Source organism: Taeniopygia guttata, chromosome 5, assembly GCF_048771995.1.
Source record: "Taeniopygia guttata chromosome 5, bTaeGut7.mat, whole genome shotgun sequence".
In the NCBI taxonomy this organism is placed as follows: domain Eukaryota; kingdom Metazoa; phylum Chordata; class Aves; order Passeriformes; family Estrildidae; genus Taeniopygia; species Taeniopygia guttata.
In genome coordinates, this window is record NC_133030.1 from 20,205,460 (window position 1) to 20,219,308 (window position 13,849).

Genomic DNA, 13,849 nt, shown 5'->3' on the forward strand with positions numbered 1-13,849 from the left:
CCAAGTTCCTCTAAGAAATGCCTCAAAGCCATTTGACTGAAGGAAGAAGCAGAAACATTTACCATCAGGTGGCCTTCTCAGCTACGGAAATTTGCATCACAAGCGTCAGCGCTCTATTGCTATTTGCAAAAGCTAAGTTTGTCAGGGCTGAAAATAATACTCAGTAACAATAAAAACTCCTGACTATGGCTCGTAGTTACGGAAAACTTTCTGGGTAACAATTTCAAACCGTGGTTGAGATACCAATTAGTGTGTGGGACCAATCAAGACTCCGTGCTGGTTAACAGCCAAGAGGCTCCAAGGAGGCCCATCTTTTACAGAGTTTCAATCTCTTGTCTTTCAAAGCAGAGGGAAAAAAAAAAAAAAAACAACACTGTAGCAAAAGTGAATTGAAAAGTAAGGTGCCAAAGCAAGAGAAAAACTGAAGCTCAAGAGGGGTGACGTGACTTTCTGATATAACCAGGGCTTGTGACTCTCTCCTAGGTAGAATATACAGAAGGTTAGACAAAGATGTGGACAGAAAAAGCAGCATATAAAAGTCTAAGGAGAGCAGTACGCAAAACTTATTCTGAGCCACTTTCTAACCCAGAGGCTAACCTAGACTGAGTTTCTCTTCCTTATGATAAGAGAAAGTGAGGAAAGATATGGCATGTCCTGGATAATATTTATTCACAATATAATACTTAGAAAATCCTGTTTCCTCAAATTAGAAAAAAAAGAAACTGAACAGCAAGACAAAGTTGTTCAGATTCTATTTCAGTTTCAACATTCTTGTCAACCTGTCCTGCATACAAACATTTCTTGTCAGCCCGTTCTGGACCCCTGCTACAAGTCCTGACTGCTCACAGGCCTGCCTGCCAGTACCAGAGATACTTCTTGCATTTTTCTTCTCTCTGACACTCCTTCAAATACTCATTTCATCAACAGATATCAAAATGATAAAGACAGCAGAACAGAACAACAGTTTACTCTTATTAAATAAAGGGAACAAGATAGCCTTGGAGAAGTAGATAAGGCCAACAAAACAAAAGTCATGCAAAATACAAGCAGGATGCCAGCTCAGCTCTGCAAGGCTGCAACAGCAGAAGTTACGCAAAACAATGGTACTGCAGTTACTCAAAAGTGGGTGTCGAGGGACAGCCCCCTACAAAGCACACCGGACATTGAAGACAGACCTCAAATATAAGGAATTCTGATAAGGGGTGTGACTATGTAAAATAAAGTAATCCCTACACACCAAGTACTCGGGGAGAGCTAATGAATGTGTAATCAGTGTGCACAATAAAAGCTCTGCTTACCCGATGCCCAGCGCACTTGAGCCTCCGAGTGCCCAGCGCTGCAGTGAGGAATGCCTGCTTTCTAATGCTCAAAAGTGTGTTACAAAGTTTCTGTCTGGCCAGTTTTGGTATCATTTTGGCAACTCCCAATGGGGCACTCTGCCTGATCTTCCGTGGATCCGAGGGATCTCTGGATCTTCACGCCAGCACTGGGACTTTCCTGGAGAAGACCACAGATCCCCAGACCAGTCTGGGACACAGGTAAGATCTATTTGATAATAAGGCATTCCTTTCAGAATCCTGCCCATACAAGATGTGTAGCTCTTCCAGGGCATTGGGTGGGTTATTTCATATTCCAGAATTCACTTTTTGACTTGGCTTTATCAATCCATAATTGCTTTGTGTTTGCATTTTTATCTGTATTGTAGCATTTTGGGTCTACTATTCAGAGATGGGCAGTGGACAATCTAAAAGGGGCATTGTGAAAAAATCCCCACTTGGTTGCCTTTTACAACATTGGAAAAAGATTGGAGGCCCCCCTGGGGGACCAGCAACCAGGGAGAATTCGATTAAGTGCTGCAATAAGCAGTGGCCACTGTACCAACTAGACTCTGGAGAAAAGTGGAACCTTGAATTATAATACACTGTTAAAGTTAATGTTGTTTTTAAGACGGGAACAAAAATGGGATGAGGTTACATACGCTGATATGTTTTTCACTTTACGGAATCATCCTGAATGGCAGAAAGATTGTGGCTTGAATCCAGCCCAGTCAGACGCTTTTACACAGGCTATTGAAAGGGAGAATCAAGGAAAATGGTTAAAACATTGTTGTTCTATGTGCAGCATGGGACAAAGTTGTTCTAAACATCTCCCCAGTATGAAGGATGATTTAAATGTTATGGTCAGTTCTAACTGCAGATTGGATGGGGGAACAGAAAACCAGGCTGCTGAGACTGATATCATGAGGGAACTGGCACGTAAAGAGGTGGATTTATCAGGTCTGGAAGAGAAGGTAGAGAGGACAGGGAGGATGTATCAAGGAGCAGAAAAGACAGAAGAGATAAAGAGGATATATCAAGGAACAGAGGGTTTTAGTCTGACTGCAGAGACAGCCAGAGCTAAACACAGAGATGTGAGAGCAGCTGCCTTTCATCAGGCAGCTGGTATGGATGGTCCAATTACAGTAAAAGTTCCATTTTCAATAACAGACCTTAATAATTGGAAGTTGATGCCTGGCACCTTTCAAGAGGACCCAGAAAAAATGGCAAAAGCATTTGAAATGATGATAAAACTTCACGATCCAGACTGGAAGCATATAGATGCTATATTAGAAATGTTTGACAGTACAGAAAGAGAGATGGTTGTTAAAACCAGTAAGAGGTTCGTAGAAGAGCAGATTTTGACAGGCAACTTGTCAGGTACACTGGACATTAATTTTCCCACTGTGGATCCCAAGTGGGACCCTTATGTGCCCATGTTTAAAGAGAGATTAAATAGATATCAACAATGGATACTATATGGAATTAGAAATGCCATACCAAAGGCTATCAATATGTCAGAATTATTTGAAATTAAGCAAGATGGTAAGGAATGACCTAGTGAGTTTTTAAACTGCCTGAAAGAAACAGCTCAAAAATATACCAATATTGATCCTGAAAAAGAGGAAGGAAAAACTCAATTAGCCCCCATATTTGTGAGGTAATCCTCAGATGATATTAGAAGGAAATTACAACAGGCTCAGGGACAAGACCAGTACGATTTAGAGAAGCTGATAGATGTTGCCTGGGGAGTTTTTCAGAACAGAGAAAACCAGCAAGAAATAACTAAACAAAAAGTAGCTGGAGTTAAAGCATTTCTAGAGGAATGGTGCCCCCAGGGAAAGGAAGAAGATGAGGATGTGCCCAGCCTGTGACTGTCACTGGCAATGACTATGGGGAACTGGAGGATTCTTCCCTGGCAGAACCTCAGATTACAGCTAAGCTGGGGAATGAGGAGGCAAATAGCATTTTTAGTAGATACAGGAGCTAGTAACATAGTGCTAAATACAGTTAGAGGAAACTTGAGTATGATTCTCTAACAATCGGTGCAACAGGGAATTCTAACTCGGCCATTTTTCAACCCATTCATTTTAAATTAGGAAAATAGTGGATGACTCACCAGTTTTTGCACCTACCCAATTCGCCAAAGCTTCTCCTTGAGAGAGAATTTTTGCAAAAAACTAAATGCTGAAATCAAATTTTGAAATGGCAAAATACTGGTTATTATTCCAGAATCTAATTATGTGGAAGCCTCTATTTTTGCATTAGCCTCTGAAACTAGACATGATACATCTGCCAGTATCACTTGAGGATGCAATGATCCTGATAGTGTGGGCTGGAGAGGTGCCCAGGTGATCCAAAAAAGCAGAGCCTGTAAGAATGAAATTGAAACCTAGAGCAGGACCAGTAAGGCAAAAGCAATACCCTTTAAAAATAGGAAGTCATAAGGGGTTATAACCCTTTGTGGAAAAATGTATGAAATATGGCCTGTTGAAGGAATGCGAATCCAAATTTAATACCCCTATTCTGGGGTTAAGAATGCAAACTGAAGGAAAAGCTTACCAACTGGTACAGGACCTTAGAGCCATAAAAAAGATAGTAGAAAATATAGCAGCAAATCCTTATACCTTACTAGCAACCTTGAGTGAAAAATTTAAATTGTTTACTGTATTAGATTTCAAAGAGGCCTTTTTCTGTATCCCTTTGATTTCTTAGAGTCAAGAGCTATTTGCTTTTGAATGGGAAAATCCAAACAGAGAAATAGCCCCACCACATTTGAAAATCATTGGGCAAAAGAACTGGAGGAATGGAAAGATCAGAACCCTATTAGAGTCTCGTTACAGTGTGCAGATGACATTCTGATAGCCACTGAAACTAAACAGCAATGCTCGGATCAGACCATGACCTTGCTGAATTTTCTGGGATTAACTTGATATAGAGGATCCAAAGACAAAGCAGAAATATTCCAGACCACAGTAACCCACTTGGGATTCTAAATTCTCCAAGGACAAAGGAGGCTGCGACAAGAATGAAAAGCAGCAATTTACCAACACCCACTGCCACAAATGGTAAGAGAGTTATGTACATTTTGTGGGATGGTGGGATGGTGTCTCCTGGGGATTAGCAATTGTGGGTTGCTAGTAAAGCCACTATATGAGCTCTTGGAGACAGCTCAGAAGGACGTTATAGTCTGCACTGATGATTCACGGCTCCTTTGGTACAATTCAAGCAAGCCCTTATGCAGACCCTACTTTGGGGGGCCCCATGTGCCTGTTTGAACTATTTACCCATGAAAGACACTACACAGCACTGTGAGTGCTGCTGCAGTTCCTTGGGGAGCAGAGGAGGGCTGTGGCCTACTTTACAAAGCAACTAAACTTCGGCCAAGGCTGGTCTAATTGCCTGAGGGCAGTAGCAGCTACTGTTCTTTGATCCAGGAAGCTTGAAAACTGACTTTGGGATTGTCATTTTTGTGCCACACGTGCTGCAGTCAGTACTCAAGCAAAAAGGGGGACACTGGCCCAGCCAGATGCTGTAGTACCAAGTAGTCTTGCTGGAGCAAGACAATGTGACAATCAAAGCAACTTCTATCATTAACCCGGCTGTGTTCTTATCTGCCCAATAAGTAGAAAGAACCCCAGAGTAAGACTATGTTTTGCTTTGTTTGCTTACTAACTACAGAAGAATTCCAGCAGACCTGACTTGGGAGACAGACCCTTGGCAAGTCCTGATTGAGTGTTGTTTACTGATGGGAGCAGCTTTGTCCAAAATGGGAAATGACTATCTGGATATGCAGTGGCTACACACCATGAGGTAATCAAATCAGGGACACTCCCTCCCATGTGTAATGGCACTCACTAAAGCTTTGGAATTTAGTAGGAAAATGTGTTAACATTTGGACTGATTCAAAATACAAAAATTTTGGAGTGCTGCATGCACACAGGGCCATCTGGAAAGAAAGAGGCCTTTTGACATCTCAAGGCATGTTGATCAAAAATGGAAAACAAATCTCAGATTTACTTGAAAATATCCAGAAGCCAGCAGAGGTTGCTATTATGCACTACCGTGCACACCAAGGAGGTAAGACCAAACTGGACCTGGGGAATCATTTAGCTGATAAGGCTGCCAAAGAGGCTGCAGAAAAAGGCACATTAGAAAAGATATCATTAATACCCCTGCTAGAGATACCTCTCCCAGTAGAAAAATCAGAGTATAGTGCTAGGGACTGTCAATTAATTGAAACCTTAGAAGCAAAATTTGATCCACGAGCCTGGGCAGTTACTCCAACCAGGCAGATAATAGTCCCAGAACACAATCTTGCATGAAATAGTGGATTGTGAAAATAAAGCCACTCATTAGAATACTGAAAAACTTTTGAAACATTTACAAACATCTATAATTGGGTTTTAAACAGATCAGATTGTACAATCACGAATCCAACAAATGAATAGTTTATAAAAGAAACAACTCTAGCACAGCTTACAAAGTAGTGCTAGGAACAGTGAAATCTGGAAATGTTCGGGTGAATATTGGCAGATTAATTTCACTGAATTACCCAGAAAAGGGGGGTGTTAACACCTCCTAGTTCTGGTGCAAAACATTTATGGGTGGCCAGAAGCCTTTCCTTGTCACACCAATCAGGCTAGGGAAATGACTAAAATACTGTTGAATCAAATAATAACTAGATTCTGGGTACCTTTGGGAATGTCATCAGTCAATAGTTCCGACTTTAATGCAGAAGTGGTACAATAGGTTAGGAAAGCCTTGGAAGCAATAGCTTGGGATGTTCATACTCCTTATAGGTCCCAAGCTAGTGGCAAAGTGGACTGAATTAATTATTCAAATTGCAACTGGGTAAAGTATGTCAGGAAACCTCCAGGACAGGAGTCCAAGCCTTACCTGTTGCTGTACTGCAAGTCAGAATTCAGCTGTGGGACACCAGCAAAATGAGCCCCTATGAGTCGCTATATGGTCAACCCTACCATGTACCACATATTCCAGGAGATGCACACCTAAAAGAAGGGGTCAGCTTGAATAATTACTTAATTTCTCTACATAAAACTTCATGGTATTTACAGCAAGCAGTGGTGATCTCCAGATTGGCGGGATTGGACACACCAGCGCACAAGTTCCAACCAGAAGATTGGGTCTACTTAAAAGACTGGAGAACCTCTCTGCTCCAGTCAAAGTGGAGGGGACCTTTCCAACTCCTACTGACAGCTTTAACTGCATTGAAACTGGGCAGAGTGAAATCACAGGTACATTATGCCAGAACTAAAAGGGCCAAATCCCCTCAGGTAATCAAAAAATCCAAGATGTTTAAGTCTTGTTTTGCTATCAAAGTGGTAGAGTGTCTATGGATATCCAGGAAATTTGGAAACAAACTCAGATTTTACAACACACAGCTCCAGACAACACCTCCTAGGGATCTGAAGAAATCTGGACCAAAGTTACTTCATGGTTTACCCAGCTGGACTTGGTTAAAACATCTGTTTATAACTGTCACCACAATAATTGCTATGTGAGATTTAGCTTGCCTGTTGAAACACATTATAGTATAAAACAAAGAACATATATTAAGAGACGAGTTCTCCCAGGAAATTTCATCTCAAGAAAAGGGGGGACTTCATAAGGACAATAGAACAGAACAACATTTTACTCTTATCAAATAGAGAAAAGTAGATGAGACTGATAAAACAGAAGTCAAGAGAAAGCCAAAGAACTATATAAAGACCTCCAATAAGGGGTGTGACCATGTAAAATAATCTATATACATCAAGTAAGCTGGAATAGTTAATGAACATGTAATCAGTGTATGTGATAAAATCTCTTCTTAGCCAACATTCAAGGCACTTAATTAATTAGAGGAAGGATCATCTGAGTGACAATGCTCTGCAATAAAGAACGCCTGTTTTCTAACACTCAAACTGCGTTAGGAAGTTTCTATCGGCCAATTTTGGTATCTAAACTCCAACTGGCCTTGCATAAGGAGCAAGGTGTCTCACAAGGCCAGTTCTGCAGGGTGTTCAGCACACCACCATGATACCATGCAAAATGCACTTAAACTGCTGTGGTAAAGCACACTGAGTCTAGTTTGAATAGAAAGGGGGGAAAACTGCCAAGTTTCTAAGTAGGTCTCTAATAATAGGAAAATGTAAAATCTAACCTCAGGAAAAATGCAATTACAATCCTAGCCCTTAATGTTACAAACAGGGCTAAAATACTGTGTATCTTCGAAGTAGAAGTCACTTGAACATTTAATAGCATTTGAAGAGCAGCAAGCTCTACTTTGCTGGAAAAGAATAACATCTTTAATTAAGCTTTTAAAAAGTGTCCAAGACTTTACAAGGGTAGATTCCTAGCATTACTTGAAATGAAGACCATTTAAATAATTTCATGTTATACATCATTAAGCTGAAACATTCAAAACCAAGGTAGAGAACAAAGCACGGCAAAGATAAAGTGATCTGCCCAAGGTCAATTGAAAATTTTTCTGAGAGGCAAGAAGAGAAACTAATTTTTGAGACATCTCTATGGCCTGGCCAGAAAGACAGCCTTTCCTCTAACATTTTATCTTGGAGTGATTAAGATCATAGCAGGTACAAACATACTTATTTATGTAAAGGCTATGCTTATCCCTAAAAAAAATGCAAGCAGGTATCTCATGAGTTACCCAAGCAAACTATGTTCTATAGCAAAAATTGGGTGTACACAAATCAGAAATGAGTCAGTTTAGTGCTAAGGCTGTGCTCTGTTACTAAAACAGAATGCTATCTCGGATGGAATAAATGTCCCCATCATATTTATAATGAAGGTAATCCATTTTCATATTATAAAATAACCCAGTCCAGAATCTTGATGAACCACGTGACATGTCTTCCAAGGACTCTATTGTTAAAGATGCCTTTTTTACTGGAATCTCAATAATTAATCATGTTATAGGGTAGTTTTATTTCTGTGTGGCTTATCCTTTGATGATCTAATTTACATTTATAATGAACTACTCCCTTGTGGATTAATTGCTTGTGTTATTTTCTCTATTAATCAGACGTCAACATTTGCATTACAGATGACTGTTTGCATTATTTTCACACTACTAAATCTGGCAGCATGGTACTAATGATAAATACTTTCCTCAGTTCTAGATGTGAGATAGTGTCTTGGTCCTTTTAAACAAAGTCATTATTAGGACCATACCACTCTTCTGAAGCAGCCTGGTCATTCTGTGGTATTAGCTACATACATTTATTATGTCTAAGAACATTTTTTCTACCAGCAAACCATAAATGCACTAATATTTTGTTCACCCATTGCTGTCAAATAAGTCCTGACCAAAGGGCAGAGGGTAATGAATCTTAGGCCATCAGAGATTTTTTTTTTTCCTAGATCCCTGACTAACTTTAAAAGAGTTTCACACCTTTCAGCTCCTCACTGCAACTCCTTCCTAGGTCTTCCCGACAGTGTTGTCTAAAGAGCTCCTATTTGTCAAAAACCACATACCTACACTTAAGGAAAAAAAAAATATTAGTGCTAATATGAAACAAAACAAATCTGAGCTAGGCAACCTGGCTGTGCCTGGAGGAGATAGGGAAATACTCACACACACCACTCTGTCCACAGGCAGGACGCAACAACCTTTGCCAGGTGGCTGAGCACAGTCACCTCCTTTCCAGCTCAGCTAGACCTAAAGGAACACACCTGGACCCTGCAGGATGCATCTCTGCTCTCAGGTGGTGGCACTGCATTCAGCCCCGGTGCCTTGCGCATGATTCTTTCCCCAGATGTGATTCAGACACACAGGCCAACAGGGAGAGGAGGAAGAGCCTGGCTACTCCACTGCCCAAACTTAGCAGCTGCATCCTCTGTTATCTGTAAGCAATTGGGAGCAATAGCAGCTGCAGCAATGCTCTCTCTGGGCTGCTACTATGACACAGAGGTTTGGTCATCGTAGGGTTGTTCCTTGCACAGGAACACATAGAACTTCACATGTCTAAAACACTCTCCCATGCAAGGACCTTCAAGGCCAAACTACATCAGGTTATTAAGAGACATGTCGCTTATATACAAAAGCATCCCTGGCCCATCGGGTCAGCAGCTTCAGTAACAGACTTGCTATCCTCCAAGTTTTGCTAAGCTCTGCCAGTTCCCAATTTTACAGCGGCAGAGAACAACTTGCAACTTGGACATGCAAAATAGTTAAATAGGTAAAATGCCAGTGTCAGGAGCATAAACAAATGGTACATCACAAGCAAGCATGGTGGTAGCCATACTTCCTACAGCATGAGATACAATTCCCAGCAGATCTATCACACATATCTACAACCCCTCACCTGTCAGCTCCCACTTCTCCTTTAACTAGCATTACAACTGGTGCCTTGAAACCTGTCGCTGAAGAAGCAGTCCTATGCTTGCAACAGATGTTTCCAAGCCATATCTTTCATTCTGGGATGGTTAACATCTTCTCCATGTGACTTCAGTCAGACAGGAAGAGATAAAGATCTCCTCTGCCTGTTGCTATGCAGGAACCTTTTCCCTATCCCACCAAGAAAAAAAAACCCATTCTACCTTATGACAGTCCACACTGCACAGTCCGCACAAGCAGGACTGTCAGTTGTGGAGTTCAAGAAGAAGTGACTCTTGAGGAGGTGCCTGGTATCTGCACAGCAACACTGACAGGCTATCATACAAGGAAAGACAAATTGAAGATCTATTACATCTTAAAGTGATTAAGTCCTTTCTGAACATTATTCAGCTCCTTCCCTAGGGCCAAAACACAATCTATTCCATTCCCAAATAGTATTGGTTTTTTCTGCAGACATAAGGAGGTCTGCTTATAATGTAAAGTACTTTTTAGGGAAGAAAATGTCTCAAGGTGGTCCTCAGTAAGAATAGCTTCAAATCAACCTGCTCAGCATAAGGCATCTGTTCCAAGACATGAAGTATTAAAGTACTGGCTGATAGAGGCTCAACTAGGCAATAACTGGGAACGTTACTTCAATAACCCATTTATGGAATGCTCTCATTTTCCACCCCATGAATATAGTCCCTCCCTTGACTTCATGGTGTGGTTAGTAAAGCTAAATAGATCTACTCATTTTGGACACAAATAATACCTTTGTATCTGCTGGCAGATGTTGTGCAGAAAGCTGCTCATTTTACAGCATAAAGCTTTTCATAGATACTTCATTCTTTGTAGCATATTGTTGGAATTATGTCATTCCTATATTGTATCAGTTCTTCCCCATTTCTTCATACCCTTTAAATTATACCTTTGCTCTTTGCATCATATTCCTGGGGTCATTAAGTACCTGAACTGTAAATATTCCTATTCTCTGCCACAAGAGAACAGAGAGAAAATTGTGCAAGGCAGGTCACAATAGCCTCCTCTAACAAGAAATGAAAGCCTTGACTTTGTGTGCAGCTCCAAAATTTGTGCTACTGAGCTGCCATCATGACATATTACCTCCTATTAATCTGCAATTAAACACTGACAGAGACTGTCAATCTAATGTCCTATCCATTCAGCAGAACTAAATGTACCATTTCTGTCCCCAACACCGTTCCTATGATGAAAACTCTTCAAAAAAAGTTAAATCTGAGATTTAATGGAGCGAGGAAGAGTCCAAATACTGAATTAAGAAGGAGCAAGATTACCCTGTTTATAGCCTCATCACATCTGTGACTGTAAAGGCTGAGAAAACAGAATGGCTCTGCAGGAATATATGCAACCACAGAAATTATCTGCTAACACCTACAGAAAACTCATTTGTTGTCACAAAGCCCTCTGGTATAACTACCTCTTTGCTATTTGTATGTGCTCACTGCCTCTGAAAGACACAGTCCTTTCTCAGTGCTATCCTGTCTGAAGTGCTCCTTGGTATCCATTACACCTGCCCCCAAAGCACACCACATTCCATCATGGTTCACCTTACTCAGCTTGGCACAACATGTCAAGGTCAACACTCATCACACGCACAGCTGAGAGACAGCAGTGCTTGAACATCACTGCAGGCTTGAGATGAGACACACACTAGAGAACCCAGGCTGAGATTCCTCGGCTGGACCTGCAGGAGGATGTTCCCTTTGCACGCTGCAGTGCCACCAGACTTACTGTCCAGTGGTTGCTGCCATCACTCTGCTGGTGGAAGCATTTGTGCAAGTGCTGCTGGGTTTGCTTTGGGTAGAATCTATCAGGACAGATCAACCTAAAAGTTGCAAATTGTTTACAATAAATTGATAGATTTCGCTTCCTGCAGACTGCCCTGCTGTCAGATCTCTGTGGGATCGTCACCGACTCTGGAAAGCACTGACGGGTAGTGACATCCTAGCTGACACAGCTGGAGCCAGAAAGGGACATCTGGTAAGAGCTGGAGGCCTGATTCCAGGAAAGCATGCCTGCTTAGTGGGAAAAGGAGGTTCCCAAGTGCTGCACTGAGGGGAAACTTTATCAGCACAACTGCTGTCTTAAATGACACCAGAGAGGCTGTGAGCTCTCCTGGACTGTGGGGCTGCTCCAGGGCTGAACTCAGACCCAGCATCCAAACTAGTTCTCTACGTACCCTGCAGCCAGTGCAGACACACTTCATCTGAGCATGACTTATCCACCCTAAAATAGGCACACGGAATAGCTGGACTGAAGCACTTTCTGGCCTAGATGCTTTAATTTTAGACACCTAGAGACAGATCAGATGAATGCCACTTCAACAAACTGAGCCCTGCTGGGATGGGATTCAGCACTCAGGGCTGCAGCAGAATATGTACATCCACTGAGTGACTTTAGAAATCCTTCCCAAACACATTACAACACTCATCTCAATTTCAGTGCTACTCAACAACTTGTACAGCTCTTTATATTTTGCAAGCATTAAAGAATTTTTAAAATCCAAACAAAACAAAGAATCACAAACACACAAATGACGTTCTTCATGATGTGCCAATCCCACAGCATTAAAAAGCACAGCAGCCATTCCAGAAGAGCATTGGAACATCTAAATGCTCCCAGGTGAGAACTCAGCAGAAACTGTTTTTTGCGACAGGACTGTCACTCTGCCAATGGCACAAATGCTGCTATAGGCAAAATTAACCCCAGTAAATAAGATTGCTACACTTGGTTATATGAACAACTATGCTCTTCCTCTCTTTTAACCATATGCAAATCTTAGTTTTTGCTGGGTTTGGTCTGATTTTTCTTTTTATTCACAAAACAAAGATATGTGCTAGGTGTTAAGGGTTTGCAAAAGCACCTGCAGTACTTGGCAAGCAAATTTTCACACACTTGGGGTGCTTGCAACTATCTGGTTGCTTCAAGTGCTGTGATCAGAGTTCAGCATCCACCAAACTCCTGACAACTAAGGAACAGCCAGACATGCCATGCTGTCAGGCACAGGCATCTAAGCCATTGGGAATCCAAACTTAGAAGGCATTCATGAGTCTGAGTCAGGGAACTGATGTCTGGGGAATGAATGCAGTATAGCAAATAAATCAGTACTTTTTCATGAGGAAAACAGAGAAACACACAGAAAACAAAGACCTGCTCTACAATGGCTCTAATGCATAGTTTACATACAAAATCAAAAGTCACCCAATTCCTAGCACAATCCATACTGTAAACATTAGCAACAAGGACACAGTCAGCTAAATACACATCTTCAGAATTTGCACACTGCATTAATTGAGTGCATAGTTACAAAATCAATATAGTTCACCAGGAAAAAAATATGCCCATCTGGATATGGATCACGTACATGGCTACTTTCTCCTGCCTGCAGGGCCACAGCTGGAAGGCAAGGTAGGAAGTTCAGAGAACATGATTCATGTAATGATGTAACAGCATTGCCAGCTCCCACTAAAAATCCACCGATCACAGCATTTAGCTCTTGCAGGACATTACAAGAGTCCTTGATGTGAAGTGAGCAGCTCCTTCAGCTCTATTATTTTTAGGCCTGCTAATTTAATCAAAGTACTATGTAGGACCTGAAGCAAAATGTTCCCCAATTATCTGACTTAGAGATTTTTTTTCTCCACAAGGGACTCACGAAAGTATTTTCCTTCATCTTGAGACAGACCTGTGCTCACTTCATTTAACCTCTGTCATTTCTCGTTCTTCAACTTCTGTAATGTTCTCAGTTTTCCTCCAGCATTATTTTTTATTCTGCGTACCAAAGGCCATACAGGAGAAAAAGTGGAAATGCTGAGCAGAAAAACTCATAACGAAGGTGTGTAGTGATTACTTTAGCTGTGAAAGAAGAACAATAGAGGAGTCAGTGTCTCAGCACACAGGAAAGTGTATGAAGGTGAATGCATTTTTATATGCCCTCAGAACCACACTGTGGATCTCCTCCTACTCCTGCCAAAAAAGCGTAAAGGTCAAAAGAGAAATTAAACTAAAGATCTATTCTTCTAAGAATTTTTCTTTTTTTTTAAGAACCTCATTATTTAATTTGATTTGATCTCTTGAGATAAGCAATGTTTTATGGAACCCAACTCCTGTTTCCAAGTAACCAAGGGCAGCTTTTACCCCCTTCATATCAAAG

At 41.2% G+C, this 13,849-nt stretch overlaps 1 protein-coding gene and 1 long non-coding RNA gene across 5 annotated transcripts in view; one reads left to right on the forward strand and one right to left on the reverse strand.

The window, feature by feature from the left end:
- The window catches only part of TSPAN4 (tetraspanin 4), a 417,482-nt gene that overhangs the window by 278,417 nt on the left and 125,216 nt on the right, over window positions 1–13,849 (reverse strand). The gene's annotated exons all lie outside the window — the stretch shown is intronic.
- On the forward strand, window positions 811–13,462 carry LOC140684270 (uncharacterized). 2 transcript variants are annotated; one of them, XR_012056276.1, is made up of 3 exons: window positions 811–1,538; window positions 4,255–4,384; window positions 4,998–13,462. It is a non-coding gene; the product is annotated as an uncharacterized lncRNA (long non-coding RNA). The 2 variants fall into 2 exon arrangements; XR_012056277.1 differs by lacking the exon at window positions 811–1,538 and having other exon boundaries at window positions 3,931–4,384; window positions 4,998–5,129; window positions 6,395–13,462.